Raw genomic sequence first — 20,008 nt, forward strand, 5'->3', positions numbered from 1 at the left:
GGGAGTGTAGGGCTGGATGTGAGTGGGTAACAGCGATACAAGTAGTAGCTCAAACACATCGATATACCCCACAAACCTCTCACTGAAACACTCTGATATACAACACGCCCCTCACTGCAACACTCTGATCTATCCCATGCCCCATCACTTAACACTCTAATGTAACCCACAGCCCTCACTGCAACTCTCTGATATACTCCGCGCCCCATCTCTAACACTGATATACCAGACGCGCCCCGCATTGTAACAGTGAGATATACAGCACAGCCCTCACTGTAACGCTCTGATATATGTTACATCCGTCACTATAACACACTGATATATCGGACACGCCTCAGTGTAACATTCTGATATACCCCACACCCCTCACTGTGACTCTCTGATATACCCCACATGCTTGACTTTAAAAAAGTGATATATCCCACACCGCTCACTGTAACAGTCTGACATACACCACACCTTTCACTAGCACTCTGATATAAGAGATAGGAGCAGGAGTAGGCCATACGGCCCCTTGAGCTTGCTCCGCCAGTTAATACGATCATGGCTGATCCGATCATGGACTCGGGTCCACTTCCCTGCCCTCTCTGCATAACCCTTTATTGTTTAAGAAACTGTCTTTCTGTCTTAAATTTATTCAATATCCCAGCTTCCACAGCTCTCTGAGGCAGTGAATTCCACAGATCCACAACCCTCAGAAGAAATTTATCCTCATCTCCGTTTTAAATGGGCAGCCCCTTATTCTAAAATTTTGCCCTCTAGTTCCAGTCTCCCCTATCAGTGTAAACATCCTCTCTGCATCCACCTTGTCAAGCCCCCTCCTAATCTTAAATGTTTCGATAAGATCACCTCTCATTCTTCTGAATTCCAATGAGTAGAGGCCCAACCTACTCAACCTTTCTTCATAAGTCAACTGGAATCAACCTTGTGAACCTTCTCTGAACTGCCTCCAAAGCAAGTATATCCTTTTGTAAATATGGAAACCAAAATTGCACGCAGTATTCCAGGTGTGGCCTCACCAATACCCTGTACAACTGTAGCAAGACTTCCCTGCTTTTATACTCCATCTCCTTTGCAATAAAGGCCAAGATTCCATTGACCTTCCTGATCACTTGCTGAACTTGCAAACTAACCTTTTGTGTTTCATGCACAAGTACACCCAGGTCCCACTTTTACTGAGGCACTTTGCAATCTTTCTCCATTTAAATGATAACTTGCTCTTTGATTGTTTTCTGCCAAAGTGCATGACCTCACACGTTCCAACATTGTACTCCATCTGCCAAATTTTTGCCCACTCACTTAGCCTGTCTATGTCCTTTTGCAGATTTTGTGTGTCCTCCTCACACATTGCTTTTCCTCCCATCTTTGTATCGTCAACAAACTTGGCTACGTTACACTCAGTCCCTTCTTCCAAGTCATTAATATAGTTTGTAAATAGTTGAGGTCCCAGCACTGATCCCTGTGGCACCCCACTGGTTACTGATTGCCAACCCGAGAATGAACCATTTATCCCGACTCTCTGATTTCTGTTCGTTAGCCAATCCTCTATCCATGCAAATATATTACCCCCAACCCTGTGAACTTCCATCTTGTGCAATAACGTTTTATGTGGCACCTTTTCAAATGCCTTCTGGAAGTCCAAATACACCACTTCCACTGGTTGCCCTTTATCCATCCTGTTCATTACATCCTCAAAGAATTCCAGCAAATTTGTCAAACATGACTTCCCCTTCATAAATCCATGCCGACTCTGCCTGACCGAATTTTGCTTTTCCAAATGTCCTGCTACTGCTTCTTTAATAATGGACTCCAACCACAGATATTAGGCTAACTGGTCTGTAATTTCTTGCTTTTTGTCTGCCTCCTTTTTTAAATAGGGGCGTTACATTTGCAGTTTTCCAATCTGCTGGGACCTCTCCAGAATCCAGGGAATTTTGGTAAATTACAACCAATGCATCCACTATCCCTGCCGCTACTTCTCTTAAGACCCTAGATATACATCACAACCATCACTAACACTCCCTGATCTACCACACCCTCACTGTAACACACTGATATACCCCACCCATTCACTTGACACTGATATACCCCACACACCTCACTAACACTCTGATATACACCACACCCCTCACTGTACCACTGATATACCCGACCCCCCTCATTTGACACTCTAATATAGCCCACACTGCTCACTGTAACTTTGATATAACCCACACGCCTCAAAGTAACTCATATTTCCCATACCACTCACTGTAACACTGACATACCCCACTCCCCTCACTGTAACACACTGATATACCTCACAACCCTCACTAACAGTCTGATATATATCCCATGCCCCTCACTGTAACACTGATATTCCCCACATCTCTCACTAACAGTCTGATATATCCCACACCCCTCACTAACAGTCTGACATACACCACACCCCTCACTGTCGCACACTGATATACATCACAACCCTCACAGAAACACACATTATCCCCCACACCCCTCACTGTAACACTGATATACCCTACACCCTCACTGTAACACTGATAGACCACAAACCCCTCATTGCAAGACACTGATGTACCCCACACCCTCACTGTAACACTTTGATATACCCTACAACCCTCACAGAAACACACATTATCCCCCACACCCCTCACTGTAACACTGATATACCCTACACCCTCACTGTAACACTGATATACCCTACACCCTCACTGTAACACTGATAGACCCCAAACCCCTCATTGCAAGACACTGATGTACCCCACACCCTCACTAACACTGATATACCTCACAACCCTCACTGTAACACTTTGATATACCCAACAACCCTCACTGTAACATTTTGATATACCCTACAACCCTCACTGTAACACACATTATCCCCCACACCCCTCACTGCAATTCTCTGATATACCCCACACCCTCACTGTAACACACCGACATACCCGGCCCCCTCACTTGACACTCTAATATAACCTACACCCCTCATTGTAACACTGATATACCCCACACCCCTCACTAACTCTTGATGCAACCCACATGCCACATTGTAACACTGATACACCCCACACCCCTCACTGCAACACACTAATATACCCCCACACAGTAACACTCTGATATAACCCATCTTCTCACTTAGCACTCTGTTATACCCCACGCTGTGACACTCTAATATATCCCATACCCCTCGCTGAAACTCTGATATACCCACATTGCCTCACTGTAACTCTGATATACCACACACCTCTCACAGTAACAGTCTGACATACCTCACTCCCCTCTCTGTAGCACACTGATACATCCACTCCCCGCAATGTAATATTCTGATATACCCCACACACATCACTGTAACACACATTATTCCCCACATCCCTCACTGTAACAGTGATATATACAACACCCCTCACTGTGACACTCTGATATACCACACACCCAGCACTGTAACATACTGATATCATAGAAGTTTACAGGAGGCCATTTCGGCCCATCGTGTCATGCCGGCCAACAAGAGGCTATCCAGCCTAATCCCACTTTCTAGCTCTAGGTCCGTAACCCTGCAGGTTACAACACTCCAAGTGCACATTCAAGCATAACCCCCACGCTCTTGTATTCTGTGCCTCGGCCAATAAAGGCAAGCATTCCGTATGCCTTCTTAACCACCTTATCTACCTGGCCTACCTTCAGGGATCTGTGGACATGCACTCCAAGGTCCCTTTGTTCCTCTACACTTCTCAGTATCCGACCATTTAATGTGTATTCCCTTTCCTTGTTGGCCCTCCCCAAATACATTACCTCATACTTTTCTGGATTAAAATTCATTTGCCACTATTTTACCCACCTGATCAGTTGATTGATATCTTCCTGCAGTCCACAGCTTTCTTCTTCATTATCAACCACACAGCCGATTTTAGTATCATCTGCAAACTTCTTAATCATACCTCCTATATTCAAATCTGGATCATTGATGTATATCACAAAAAGCAAGGGACCTAGTACTGAAACTATGGAACCCCACTGGAAGTATCCTTCCAGTTGCAAAAATGCCCATCAACCATTGCCCTTTGCTTCCTGCCTCCGAGCCAATTTTGAATCCAACTTGCCACTTTGCCCTGGATTCCATTGGCTTTTACTTTTGTGACCAGTCTGCCATAGGAACCTTATCAAAAGTTTTGCTAAAATTCATATACACATCATACCAATTACTTTTAATTTATCCCAACACACCCCTCACTGTAACACTGCTATATCCCACAACACTCACAAATATTCTGATGTATCCCACACCCCTCACAATAACAAACTGTTGGTTCCGCAGGGCCGAGTCCCTTGCTTTTTGTGGTATATAGCATTGACTTGGACTTGAAGGTTTGGGTATGATTTAAAAAGTTTGCAGATGACACTAAAATAGGTTGTGTGGTTCAAAATGAAGAAGAAAGCTGCGGCCTGCAGGAAGATATCAATGTGCTGGTCAAGTGGGCAGAACAGTAGCAAATGGAATTCAATCTGGTTAAGTGTGAGGTAATGCATCTGGCGAGGTCGAACAAGGCAAGGGAATACACATTAAATGGTAGAGGAACAAAGGGACCTTGGAGTGCAGGTCCACAGATCCCTGAAGGTAGCAGGCCAGGTCGATAAGGTGGTTAAGAAGGTATATGGAATACTTGCCTTTATTAGTCGATGCATGTAACACAAGGACGTATGCTTGAACTGTATAAAACATTAGTTAGGACATAGCTGGAGTAGTGTGTGCAGTTCTGGTTACCAAACTAGAGGAAAGATGTGCTTCTGAGATGGAAAGGGTGCAGAGGAGATTTACAAGAATGTTGCCTGGACCGGAGAATTTTGGCTATGAAGAAAAATTGGAGATGCTGGGTCTATTTTCTTTGGAACAGAGGAGGCTGAGGGGAGACCTGATTGAGGTATATAAAATTATAAGTGGCCAGGAAAGAGTGAATACGAAGGACCTGTTTCCCTTGGCAGAGGGGTCAACAACCAGGGGGCATAGATTTAAACTAATTGAGGGGAGGTATAGAGGAGATACGAGGGGAAATATATTTACCCAGAGGATGGTGGTGGTCTGGAACTCACTGCCTGAAAGGGTGGGAGAGGCAGAACGACTCACCACATTTAAAAAATACTTGGATGTGCACTTAAAATGCCGTAACTTACGGAGCTACGGACCAAGAGCTGCAAAGTGCGATTAGGCTGGTTAGCTCTTGGTCGGCTGGTGCGGACACGATGGGCCAAAATGGCCTCCTTCAGTGCTGTAAATTTCTATGATTCTATGAACACTCAAATATACCCCACACCCCTCACTGTAACACTGATATACCTATACCCCTCACCACCCACTTGGATATACCCCACACACCTCACTAACATTCTGATATACTACATACCCTCACTGTAACACTGATATACACCACACCTCATTGTAGCTCGCCGATCTACCTCACACTCCTCATTGTAACATTCTGATATCCCACACTCCTCACTATATAACACTTTTGATATACCCCACACCCTCACTGTAACATTCTGATACACCCCTCACTGTAGCACACAGATATATCCCACTCCCCACACTTTAACATTCTGGTAACACACTGATCTACCGCACACCCTCGCTTTAACACTCTGATATAACTGATGCACCTCACAGTAACACACTGATCTATGCCACACCCTCAATGTAACTCTCTGATATACACCCACCCCCCACTGTAACACTCTGATATGCCCCTCACTGTAATATGCTGATATACCTCCCTGTAATGCAATGGTATACCCCACACTTCTCAGTGTAACATATAGCCCACACCCCTCAGTGTAACACGCTGACATACCGACACCCTTCACTGTAACACATATACCCAGGCCCCTCACTGTAAGACTCTTATATACCCCACATCTCTCACTGTAATACAACGGTATACCCCACACTAATCACTAACACTGTTATACACCATACCCCTCACTATCATTTTATGTGGTATCACAGCCGCCATTTTAGTGCAGGGCCCGAGAGCCGCCATTTTAGTGCAGGGCCCTAGAGCCGCCATTTTAGTGCAGGGCCCCAGAGCCGCCATCTTAATGCAGGGGAGAGCGACTCGCTCACAATCAGACCGCAGAGAGTATGAGGCGGCAAAGTCTCTGCTTCTTCTCATCGTTTAATGAATTTCACAATCAAAGTACAGGGATATTTCTCCACATTCTTCAACTGCTCTCTGAACTTTGTCTGGGTCCTGGCATAAATATCTGTGTTTGTGCAGCAACTCAGGAGCTGCAGCATGAATCCAATTTCCTGTTCATAAAGATGTAGTATTGCTGCCCAATACCCCATAATCCACAAGCGGCTATTTATAGAATTCACCATAAACAGAGCCCATAACAGGATGAAATTGCCGGAGATAGCAAACAGTAAACTGATGGATTTCCTGCGGCTCGTCATCTCGGGGTCTCTGGGACTCTCCCTACAGCTGGGACCCCGGAGTCTCCTGCGGGCTCTGCTGGCCACAAAGATGTGTGTGACGGTGAGAGTATTGAGCAACAGAATCACAACAAATGGGACCCCCGGGCTGAGGATATAGTGAAGGAGCTCGATTGCTGCCCAGATCTGTGAATACGCAACAATGGGGTTTAAATCACAAAATGCGGGGTCGTTGATTAACATCTTGCAACATAAAATAGCAGAAAATGTTCTTTAAACTGCTCAGCACAGCCACTGTGCCCAAAACCACAGCCGCCGTTTTCTCGGTGCAATATTTCATTTTCAGCTTTTGGCGACAAATGGCCACAAATCGATCAAAGGTGAACGTGATGGTGAACCAGACAGAACAGTCTGTGGCTGCATAGAGCAGGACAGCGTGGATATTACACACGTCGATGGACTCCAGGAATTCAAACTGCTCCCAATAAACAATCGGAATGTGCCTCAATGTCAGGTCGAGGATAACAACCAGTACATCCGCCATTGCCATGGCCACCAGGTAGCGAGTGACACATTTGGAGAGACCGCACTTTCCCTGGGACAGGATCACAATCGTCACTAAGTTCACTGTGGGGAAGGGAAATTATACATCAGGCTGGGAGCAAGAGCAGCAATTTGTTGGAATATGGGGTGAAATTTTCAACCCCTTAGTGACATTCAATGATATAATCTAATTCTATTACCTGTGAAGTTGAATACAAGGTTTATTGTAAGCATGATTGGGAATACTCTGTGGAATCAATAAATGAAATGGGGATAAATACAACAGGACAGTAACAGTCGTTTGATCAATGAGAGATTAAATGATAGATCTACCTTTAACCCAGCAGACAAAAGCGCCGCCCGAGGTCCCAGGGACACGAAGGACCACAACGTTTCGGGAAGCCTTTGTGTCCCGGGATTAGTCAGCATTGGCAGCGGTGCAATTCGCTTCTGTACCCATGTGTTAAGGAGGGGGAAATCCTGCTTGGTTGGAATATCCATTATATTTAGAACTGAAAATTAATGCAAGAGAAAAATACAAAAACTGCAACCTTGGCATGCAATAATTACAGGCAATTGTATTTAAAAGGTACAGATGTAATATGACAATGCTAAGATAATAAATACATGTGCACTGCAGTTATAAAGATAACTGGGCTATTAAAATTGGGTTAAAGATTGAGTTTTCTGCATTTTTGTTCAAATACACACATTGTAGCTCATTGAAAGGATGATTTTCCAAATAAAATTGCAAAGAATCAACACTGAATTAAAATAAATAGCTATCATTAACCAGGTAATGTCCCACTAAATGCATTTATTAGCATCAAAATCAGACGACTTATCTCACAGGCAAAGAGCTGCTGAACGATTTTGTAAAGTATCAACACAAATGGAAGAGGTTTATCCTTGTACTTTTTCAGCTGTTGGTTGCCGCTTGTGCAGAGAATATTAGACAAGAAAAAAATGGAAGGATTTTCTATCCTCAGTACTTCAGTCACAAACAACTGGGATTGTTTATCTGGAAGTACAGCAAGAGGCACTAGAGAATCAGTCCGTGTCTCTGAGAGATCCACAAAACTGCTCAACGGGCATGGGTTCCAATTGTAAATTTCAAAACAAAAATTGGAAATCGATGTATTGAAATCTGGCTGAATTAACAGTTTGTGAGAATGTAAATTATTCTTTAATCCTGCTCCAACAACCAGAAGCAGCGCCACTAATGCAGAACTGGAGATGGTGGGAAAGGAGATATTACATAGAAACATAGAAAATAGGTGCAGGAGTAGGTCATTCGGCTCCTTGAGCCTGCACCGCCTTTCAATAAGATCATGGCTGATCATTCCTTCAGTACCCCTTTCCTGCTTTCTCTCCATACCCCTTGATCCCCTTCGCTGTAAGGGCCATATCTAACTCCCTCTTGAATATATCCAATGAACTGGCATCAACAACTCTGCGGCAGGGAATTCCACAGGTTAACAACTCTCTGTGAAGAAGTTTCTCCTCATCTCAGTCCTAAATGGCCTACCTCTTATCCTAAGACTATGTCCCCTGGTTCTGGACTTCCCCAACATCGGGAACATTCTTTCCGCATCTAACCTGTCCAGTCCCGTCAGAATCTTATACGTTTCTAGGAGATCCCCTCTCATCCTTCCAAATTCCAGTGAATAAAGGCCCAGTTGATCCAGTCTCTCCTCATGACAGTCCAGCCAGCCCTGAAATCAGTCTGGTGAACCTTCGCTGCACTCCCTCAATAGCAAAAACGTTCTTCCTCAGATTAGGAGACCAAAACTGATCACAATATTGCAGGTGAGGCCTCCTTAAGGCCCTGTACAACTGCAGCCATACCTCCCTGCTCCTATACTCAAATCCCCTAGCTATGAAGGCCAACAGACCATTTGCCGCCTTCACTGCCTGCTGTACCTGCATGCCCACTTTCAGTGACTGATGAACCATGACACCCAGGTCTCATTGCACCTCCCCTTTTCCTAATCTGCCGCCATTCAGATAATATACTGACTTCGTGTTTTTGCCCCCAAAATGAATACCCTCACATTTATCCACATTATACTGCATTTGCCCACTCACCTAACCTGTCCAAGTCACCCTGCAGCCTCTTAGCGTCCTCTTCACAGCTCACACCGCCACCCAGTTTAGTGTCATCCGCAAACTTGGAGATATTACATTCAATTCCTTCATCTAAATTGTTAATGTATGTTGTAAAGAGCTGGAGTCCCAGCATTGAGCCCTGTGGCACTCCACTAGTCACTGCCTGCCATTCTGAAAAGGACCCGTTTATCCCGACTCTCTGCTTCCTGTCGGCCAACTACTTCTCTATCCACGTCAGTACATTACCCCCAATATCATGCGCTTTGATTTTGCACACCAATCTCTTGTGTGGGACCTTGTCAAAAGCCTTTTGAAAGTCCAAATACACCACATCCATTAGTTCTCCCTTGTCCACTCTACTAGTTACATCCTCAAAAAATTCCAGAAGATTCGTCGAGCATGATTTCCCTTTCATAAATCCATGCTGACTTGGTCTGATCCTGTCACTGCTTTCCAAATGCGCTGCTATTTCATCCTTAATGATTGGTTCCAACATTTTTCCCACTACTGATGTCAGGCTAACCGGTCTATAATTACCTGTTTTCTTTCTCCCTCCTTTTTTAAAATGTGGTGTTACTTTAGCTACTCTTCAGTCCATAGGAACTGATCCAGAGTCGATAGACTGTTGGAAAATGATCACCAATGCATCCACTATTTCCAGGGCCACTTCCTTAAGTACTCTGGGATGTGGACTATCAGGACCCGGCAATTTATCGGCCTTCAATCCCATCAATTTCCCTAACACAATTTCCTGCCTAATAAGGTTATCCTTCAGTTCCTCCTTCTCATGAGACCCACTGTCCTCTAGTACATTCGGAAGGTTATTTGTGTCTTCCTTCGTGAAAACTGAACCGAAGTATTGGTTCAATTGGTCTGCTATTTCTTTGTTCCCCATTATAAATTCACCTGAATCCGACTGCAAGGGACCTACGTTTGTCTTCACTAATCTTTTTCTCTTCACATATTTATAGAAGCTTTTGCAGTCAGTTTTTATGTTCCCTGCAAGCTTCCTCTCGTACTCTTTTTTTTTTTCTCCTCTTAATTAACCCCTTAGTCCTCCTCTGTTGAATTCTAAATTTCTCCCAGTCCTCAGGTTTGTTGCTTTTTCCAGCCAATTTATATGCCTCTTCCTTGGCTTTAACACTATCCTTAATTTCCCTTGTTAGCCATAGTTGAGCCACCTTCCCCGTTTTATTGACTGGAACTGAATGATTAGTGGATATTTCAGACATTTAAAGTTGTGTGTGTGCTTTGCAACAATTTGTTCCTGTGACTCTCGGTAACCATACTGAGCATTAGGTGATTATGTGTGTAAGTAACCATACTGAGCATTAGGTGACTGTGTGTGTCAGTAACCATACTGAGCATTAGGTGACTGTGTGTGTGTCAGTAACCATACCAAGCATTAGGTGACTGTGTCAGTAACCATACCGAGCATTAGGTGCCTGTGTGTGTCAGTAACCATACTGAGCTTTAGGTGACTGTGTGTCAGTAACCATACCGAGCATTAGGTGACTGCGTGTGCCAGTAACCATACTGAGCATTAGGTGACTGTGTGTGCCAGTAACCATACTGAGCATTAGGTGACTGTGTGTGTCAGTAACCATACCGAGCATTAGGTGACTGTGTGTGTCAGTAACCATACCGAGCATTAGGTGACTGTGTCAGTAACGATACTGAGCATTAGGTGACTGTGTCAGTAACCATACCAAGCATTAGGTGACTGTGTGTGCCAGTAACCATACCGAGCATTAGGTGACTGTGTGTGTCAGTAACCATACCGAGCATTAGGTGACTCCGTGTCAGTAACCATACTGAGCATTAGGTGACTGCGTGTCAGTAACAATACTGAGCATTAGGTGACTGTATGTCAGTCACCATACTGAGCATTAGGTGACTGTGTGTCAGTAACAATACTGAGCATTAGATGACTGCGTGTGTCAGTAACCATACTGAGCATTAGGTGACTGTGTGCCAGTAACCATACTGAGCATTAGATGACTGTGTGTGTCAGTAACTATACCGAGTATAAGGTAACAGTGTGTGTCAGTAACCATACTGAGCATTAGGTGACTGTGTGTGTCAGTAACTATACCGAGTCTAAGGTAACAGTGTGTGTCAGTAACCATACTGAGCATTAGGTGACTCCGTGTCAGAAACCATACCAAGCATTAGGTTACTATGTGTCAGTAACCATACCGAGCATTAGGTGACTGTGTGTCAGTAACCATACCAAGCATTAGGTGACTGTGTGTGCCAGTAACCATACCGAGCATTAGGTGACTGTGTGTGTCAGTCACCATACTGAGCATTAGGTGACTGTGTGTCAGTAACAATACTGAGCATTAGATGACTGCGTGTGTCAGTAACCATACTGAGCATTAGGTGACTGTGTGCCAGTAACCATACTGAGCATTAGATGACTGTGTGTGTCAGTAACTATACCGAGTATAAGGTAACAGTGTGTGTCAGTAACCATACTGAGCATTAGGTGACTGTGTGTGTCAGTAACTATACCGAGTCTAAGGTAACAGTGTGTGTCAGTAACCATACTGAGCATTAGGTGACTCCGTGTCAGAAACCATACCAAGCATTAGGTTACTATGTGTCAGTAACCATACCGAGCATTAGGTGACTGTGTGTCAGTAACCATACCAAGCATTAGGTGACTGTGTGTGCCAGTAACCATAATGAGCATTAGGTGACTGTGTGTGTCAGTAACCATACCGAGCATTAGGTGACTCCGTGTCAGTAACCATACTGAGCATTAGGTGACTGCGTGTCAGTAACAATACTGAGCATTAGGTGACTGTATGTCAGTCACCATACCGAGCATTAGGTGACTGTGTGTCAGTAACAATACTGAGCATTAGATGACTGCGTGTGTCAGTAACCATACTGAGCATTAGGTGACTGTGTGCCAGTAACCATACTGAGCATTAGATGACTGTGTGTGTCAGTAACTATACCGAGTATAAGGTAACAGTGTGTGTCAGTAACCATACTGAGCATTAGGTGACTGTGTGTGTCAGTAACTATACCGAGTCTAAGGTAACAGTGTGTGTCAGTAACCATACTGAGCATTAGGTGACTCCGTGTCAGAAACCATACCAAGCATTAGGTTACTATGTGTCAGTAACCATACCGAGCATTAGGTGACTGTGTGTCAGTAACCATACCAAGCATTAGGTGACTGTGTGTGCCAGTAACCATAATGAGCATTAGGTGACTGTGTGTGTCAGTAACCATACCGAGCATTAGGTGACTCCGTGTCAGTAACCATACTGAGCATTAGGTGACTGCGTGTCAGTAACAATACTGAGCATTAGGTGACTGTATGTCAGTCACCATACCGAGCATTAGGTGACTGTGTGTCAGTAACCATACCAAGCATTAGGTGACTGTGTGTGCCAGTAACCATACCGAGCATTAGGTGACTGTGTGTGTCAGTAACCATACCGAGCATTAGGTGACTCCGTGTCAGTAACCATACTGAGCATTAGGTGACTGCGTGTCAGTAACAATACTGAGCATTAGGTGACTGTATGTCAGTCACCATACTGAGCATTAGGTGACTGTGTGTCAGTAACAATACTGAGCATTAGATGACTGCGTGTGTCAGTAACCATACTGAGCATTAGGTGACTGTGTGCCAGTAACCATACTGAGCATTAGATGACTGTGTGTGTCAGTAACTATACCGAGTATAAGGTAACAGTGTGTGTCAGTAACCATACTGAGCATTAGGTGACTGTGTGTGTCAGTAACTATACCGAGTCTAAGGTAACAGTGTGTGTCAGTAACCATACTGAGCATTAGGTGACTCCGTGTCAGAAACCATACCAAGCATTAGGTTACTATTTGTCAGTAACCATACCGAGCATTAGGTGACTGTGTGTCAGTAACCATACCAAGCATTAGGTGACTGTGTGTGCCAGTAACCATACCGAGCATTAGGTGACTGTGTGTGTCAGTAACCATACCGAGCATTAGGTGACTCCGTGTCAGTAACCATACTGAGCATTAGGTGACTGCGTGTCAGTAACAATACTGAGCATTAGGTGACTGTATGTCAGTCACCATACTGAGCATTAGGTGACTGTGTGTCAGTAACAATACTGAGCATTAGATGACTGCGTGTGTCAGTAACCATACTGAGCATTAGGTGACTGTGTGCCAGTAACCATACTGAGCATTAGATGACTGTGTGTGTCAGTAACTATACCGAGTATAAGGTAACAGTGTGTGTCAGTAACCATACTGAGCATTAGGTGACTGTGTGTGTCAGTAACTATACCGAGTCTAAGGTAACAGTGTGTGTCAGTAATCATACTGAGCATTAGGTGACTGTGTGTGTCAGTAACCATACTGAACATTAGGTGCCTGTGTGTCAGTAACCATAATGAGCATTAGGTGTCTGTGTGTCAGTAACAATACTGAGCATCAGGTGCCTGTGTGTGTCAGTAACCATAATGAGCATTAGGTGACTGTGTGTCAGTAACAATACTGAGCATTAGGTGCCACTGTGTGTCAGTCACCATACTGAGCATGAGGTGTCTGTGTGTGTCAGTAACCATACTGAGCATTAGGTGCCTGTGTGTCAGTAACAATACTGAGCATTAGGTGCCTGTGTGTGTCAGTAACCATACTGAGCATTGGGTGAAAGCAAAATACTGCAGGTGCTATAATTCTGAAATGAAAACAGAAAATGTTGGAAATACTCCGCAGATCAGGCAGCATCTGTGGGGAGAGAAACAGAGTTAATGTTTCAGGTCAATGCCCTTTCACCATAAGGTGAAAAGTCTCCTAAACCAAACAACATTCTTCTGGTTTGTTACAAATGTTCAGTGCAGAAAGCAGACTGAAATTTGCTGAATAAAGAGTCTCACCCAATATCTTTGCCCAAGTGGAATATAGAGCATTTAATCTTGGTAACACTGTCACGTTCAGAATCAATAGTGACAGCAGCTTGGATGGAATCGGGAAGGACTAGGAGAGGAACACAGTTAAGCATTATTTACAGAATTAATAGCTGGATACAGAGACTTACTAGGGATACCAACAGCAGCGATGATGTTTCAGTATTTTTAAACAACCCATACATTAGCAAAGATACAACTTCAAGCACAGAATACCATTAATAACTGAGTATCCCACGGTAAATAGTAAGTATAATATTACAGTGTAACATGGTTTATAGAATTAATAACTTGACATAGATATTACTCAGAACAGTAACAACACCAAGGGGGGAATGTAAATATTTTGTATATCATAGAATGGTTACGGCACAGAGGGAGGCCATTCGGCCCGTCGAACCCGTGCTGGCTCTCTGCAAGAGCACTTCTGCTTGTCCCACTCCCCTGCCCTTTCCCCTGAACCCTGAAGTTTTTCCTTCAGGAACTTATCTAACTCCCTTTTGAAAGCCACAATTGAATCTGCCTCCACACCCTTTCAGGCAATGCATTCCAGATCCTAACCACACGCAGCGTAAAAAGGTTTTAAGTTGATTGGCAGAAGAACCAAAGGCGACATGAGGAAAAGCTTTTTATGCAGAAAATGGTTGTGATCTGGAATGCAGAGAGCCGGCACGGGCTTGAAGGGCCAAATGGCCTCCCTCTATGCTGCAACCATTCTACGATTCATTGTTTCTTTTGCAAATTATCTTATTTCTGTGTCTTTTGGCCATGAAAAGGCAACCAGTGGAAACAGTTTCTCCTTACTTACTGTATCAAAACCCTCATCATTTTGAACACTTCTGTTCAATTTCCCATAACCTCTGCTATAAGAACAATCCCAGCTTCTCTCGTCTCCTCACACAACTGAAACCCCTCATCCCTGGTGTAGTAATGGGAAATTCCACACAGACGATGACTACCTCATAAAATAAATAGTCTAACCTCCTCCACTTGACATTTCCATCACCGAATCCTCCACCATCAACATCCTCGGGGTCGACATTGATCAGAAACTCAACTGGACCAGCCACAAAAATGCTGTGGCTACTACAGCAGGTCACAGGCTGGGTGTTCTGTGGTGAGTAACTCACCTCCTGACTCCCCAAAGCATCTCAAACACCTACAGGGCGCGAGTCAAGAGTGTTATGTAACATTATCTGTAAATAGAGGTAGGGCATGTGAATAAGACCCTACTAATTCTAATAACTTTATTAAAAATGTCTCAATATTAAGGACACTTACACATGTTTAAAAATAAGAGTCTCAAAATTAGCAGGTTCAATGGTGTCATATTCAGGAAAAGATTAGAACCTGTGAATGGACATTAATGGTCTAATAATCTGTAACAACAATAAGTTGTATTTATATAGCACCATTAACGCAGTGAAATTTCCCAAGGTGCTTCACAGGAGTATTATCCGATAAAAATTTAGCATCAAGCCACAGAAGTAGAAATTCATGCAGGTGATCAAAGGCTTGATCAGAGAGGTAAGTTTTAAGGAGTGTCTTGAAGGAGGAAAGAGAGGCAGAGAGGTTTAGGGAGGGAGTTCCAGAACTTGGGGCCTAGGCAACAGAAGCCATGGCCACCAATGGGTGAACAATTACAATCATGGATGCTCGGGAGGCAGAATTAGAGGAGCGCAGACATCTCGGGGGTTGTGGGGCTGGAGGAGACGTAACCTACAGAGCTACGGACCTAGTGCTGGAAGGTGAGATTAGGCTGAGTAGCTCTTTTTCGACTGGCATGGATACGATGAGTCAAATGGCCTCCTGTGTGGTCATTTTCTATGATGGTGCCTTTAAATAGCAGTCCTCCAACTGGTTCCTAATGGCAATGCGATAGCCGAAGCTGTCGTCGTCACTGCCAGGCTATAAATGAGGTTGCGCAGGGCAATTTAACTCCCGGGCAGTAAAGGGGCAATGCACACGGCAATGATGTCATCACTGCCGTGCGCAGCTGAGTGGGGTACTCCCGTCAGGAGCAATGCACTACCTCATAGCACCATTCATTTATACTATCAATATCCCTTCGTAATGTTATGCTTTCATCTACATATCCTACAATGTTGCCTATCTTTGTGTCATCGGCAAATTTGCATATGTGGCTTTCTATCTCATCTAAATCGTTTATAAATATGGTGAAGGTGTCCCCAACACCGATCCGGGCGGGACACCACTCGTCACCTGCTGCCAATTAGATTATCTGCCCATTATCCTTACTCTCTGTTTGCCGCTCAGCCAATTTCCTAACCAAGTCAAGAATTTTCCCTCAATTCCATGGGCTTCAACTTTAGTTAACAATCTCTTCTGGAAGTCAATATAAATAACATCCATAGACAGTCCCCTGTCCACTACTTTAGTCACGTCTTAAAATAATTTAATCAGGTTTGTCAGTCATGACCTACCCTTTTACAAAACCATGCTGGCTCTCTCTGATCAACTGAAAGTTTTCAAGGTGTTCAGTCACCCAATCCTTAATTATAGACTACCAATTTCCTAACAGACGTTAGGCTAACTGGGCTACAATTCCGTGCCTTCCCTCTCTCACCATCCTTAAATAGCGATATGCAAATTTCCCAATGTAAGGGAACGGTTCCTGAATTGAAAGATCTTTGGTAGATTATAGTTGGCCGTCTGCAAAGAGCTTGCCTACTTCCTTTAAAACCATGGGATGGAAACCATCTGGTCCTGGGGATATGTCACGCTTTACTGCCATTATATTCATCATTACTGTTATTTTACTTATGTTAATTATGTTGAGTCCCTGTCACTGATTCAAATCCGAATGTCGCTGGTGGTGTGAAGGCCCGAATGTTGCCGGAGGAATGGAGGTGCGAAGTGGGGGAAGGCTCGTGCGTGAGGGCGAGAAATCTTCAGAAAAATCATGGAAGGATACCATGAACTAAAAATTGATTAATACAAGCTTTTGGAATTAACTGGACAATGGGAGCAAAAAGGCGCCAGCCTTTGGGCAGGTGATGACTCCCCCCAATTAAGAATATTCTGTGGTCAAGAACCAAAACTGACTTTATGCATAACTGCAATGGGAGTTGTTACATGAGGCCCTGATACTGATTGACCAGGATGGGGGGAAAAACAAGCTCACTGGAGATGCCAAGTCTGCAAAAGGACCAGACAACAAAGGACCTCTACTCATTGGAATTCAGAAGAATGAGAGGTGATCTTATCGAAACATATAAGATTATGAGTGGGCTTGATAAGGTGGATGCAGAGAGGATGTTTCCATTGATGGGGGAGACTAGAATTAGAGGGCATGATCTTAGAATAAGGGGCCGCCCATTTAAAACAGAGATAAGGAGAAATTTCTTCTCTCAGAGGGTTGTAAATCTGTGGAATTCTCTGCCCCAAAGAGCTGTGGAAGCTGGGACATTGAATAAATTTAAGACAGAAATAGTCAGTTTCTTAAACGATAAGGGGTTATGGGGAGCGGGCAGGGAGGTGGAGCTGAGTCCATGATCGCATTAAATGGTGGAGCAGGCTCAAGGGGCCATATGGCCTACTCCTGTTCCTATTTCTTATGTTGTTATTAGTTTCCTTGGGATTTCCTCCATTGTAAATACTGATATGTCTGCCATTTCCTTATTATCATTGACAATATCAACATCAGTTTTTAAGGTGCAAACATTACTGCTCCCAACTACCTGCTTTTTCCGAATATAATTGATGAAGAATTGTGTTGATTCTGATATCCCTTGCAAATTCCTTTTCACACTCCCTTTTTATAGCTCTTATCATCTGTTTTTTCACCCTTTCCTGTTCTTTGTATCTTTCACATTCACCATTTTTGTATACCTTTTCCTTTACTTTTATGCTGCCCCTCACCTCTTTAGTCATCCATGGCTGTTTTATTTTTGGCAAGTAGAGCTCTTGACTCTCAGGGGTATTAACTAGTTCTATGTAACTTTAAATTTACTTTGAACACCTCCCAGATCTAATAGCTGGATATAAAGACTTACCAGGGAAATCAACAGCAACAAGGAGAGAGTAGATTACATAAGACCATAAGAAATGGGAGCAGGATTAGGTCATTTGACCCTCGAGCCTGCTTCGTCATTCAATAAGATCATGGCTGATCTGATCATGGGCTCAGCTCCACCTCCTTGCCCGCTCCCCATAACTCTTTACTCCTTTATGCTCAAAAATGTGTCCATCTCCGCCTTAAATACATTCAGCGACCCAGCCTTCACAGCTCGCTGGGGCAGAAAATTCCACAGATTTACAAGAAATTCCTCCTCATCTCAGTTTTAAATAGGCGACTGCTTATTCTGAAACTATGCCCCCTAGTTCTAGATTCCCCTATGAGTGGAAACATCCCCTCTGCATCTACCTTGTCGAGCCCCTTCATTATCTTATATATTTCAATAAGATCACCTCTCATTCTTCTGGACTCCAATAAGTACAGGCCCAACCTGCTCAACATTTTTCATAAGTCAACCCCTTCATCTCAAGATCAACCAAGTGAACTTTCTCAGAACTGCCTCCAATGCAAGTATATCCCTCCTTAAATGAGACCAAAACTGTACACAGTACTCTAGGTGTGGCCTCACCAATACCCTACACAGTTGTAGCAGAACTTCTCTGCTTTTATGCTCCATCTCCCTTGCAATAAAGGCCAACATTCCATTTTGTAATTTTTCTCCATTTAAATAATACTTTGCTTTTTTATTTTTTCTGTCGGTGGATAATTTCATACTTTCCCACATTATACTCCATCTGCTAAACTTTTGCCCACTCACTTAGCCTGCCTATATCTCTTTGCAGATTTTTTGTGCTCTCCTCATAACTTGCTTTCCCACCCATCTTTGTATCATCAGCAAACTTGGCTACATTACGCTCGGTCCCTTCATCCAAATCATTAATATAGATTGTAAATAGTTGAGGCCTCAGCACTGATCCCTGTGGTACCCCACTATTCACTGTTTGCCAACCAGAAAATGACACATTTATCCAGACTCTGTTTTCTGTTAGTTAGATAATCCTCTATCCATGCTAATATATTCCCCCAACCCTGTGTACTTTTATCTTGTGCAGTAACCTTTTATATGGCACCTCATTGAATGCCTTCTGGAAATCCAAATATACCACATCCACTGGTTCCCCCTGCTCGTTACATCCTCAAAGAACTCCGGGAAATTTGTCAAATATAATTTCCCATTCATAAAACCATGCTGACCCTGCTTAACTTAATTATGCTTTTTCAAATGTCCGGCTACTGTTTCCTTAATAATGGACTTCAGCATTTTCCCAACGACAGATGTTAGACTAACTGGTCTATAGTTTCCTGCTTTCTGTTTGCCTCCTTTTTAAAATAGGAGCGTTATATTTGCGGTTTTCCAATCTGTTGGGACCTCCCCAGAATCCAGGGAATGTTGGTAAATTACAACCAATGCATCCACTATTTCTGCAGCCACTTCTTTTAAGACCCTAGATTGCAAGCCATCAGGTCCAGGGGACTTGTCCACATTTAGTCCCATTAAATTACCGAGTACTTCTTCTTTAGGTGACAGTGATTTTTTTAAGGTCCTCCCTCCCTATAGCCCTTTGGATATCTATTATTGGGTTATTTTTAGTGTCTTCTACTGTGAAGTCCGACACAAAATATTTGTTCAACGTCTGCCATTTCCTTGTTCCCCATTATTAATTCACCAGTCTCATCCTCTCGGGGAACAACATTAACTTTAGCCACTCTCTTCCTTTTTATAGACCTGTAGAAACTCTTATTCTGTTTTTATATTTCTTGCTAATTTATTTTCATGATTTATTTTGCCTTTCTTTATTTTTTTAAGCCGTCTTTGTTGGTTTTTAAAAGTTTCCTAATTCATCTGGCCTTCCACTAACCTTGGCCACTTTGTATGCTATTGTTTTCAATTTGATACCATCCCTTATTTACTTAGTTAGTGACGGATGGTTAGCCCTTATCTTACAGTCTTTCCTTCTCATTGTTTTATAT

At 43.4% G+C, this 20,008-nt stretch overlaps 1 pseudogene; it reads right to left on the reverse strand.

Annotated features, from left to right (window-relative positions):
* Nucleotides 1-6,160: 6,160 nt before the first annotated feature.
* LOC139274184 (probable G-protein coupled receptor 139) overlaps nucleotides 6,161-20,008 on the reverse strand; it is a 42,874-nt pseudogene continuing 29,026 nt past the window's right edge.

The sequence above is a fragment of the Pristiophorus japonicus genome, chromosome 9, assembly GCF_044704955.1.
Source record: "Pristiophorus japonicus isolate sPriJap1 chromosome 9, sPriJap1.hap1, whole genome shotgun sequence".
NCBI lineage: Eukaryota > Metazoa > Chordata > Chondrichthyes > Pristiophoridae > Pristiophorus > Pristiophorus japonicus.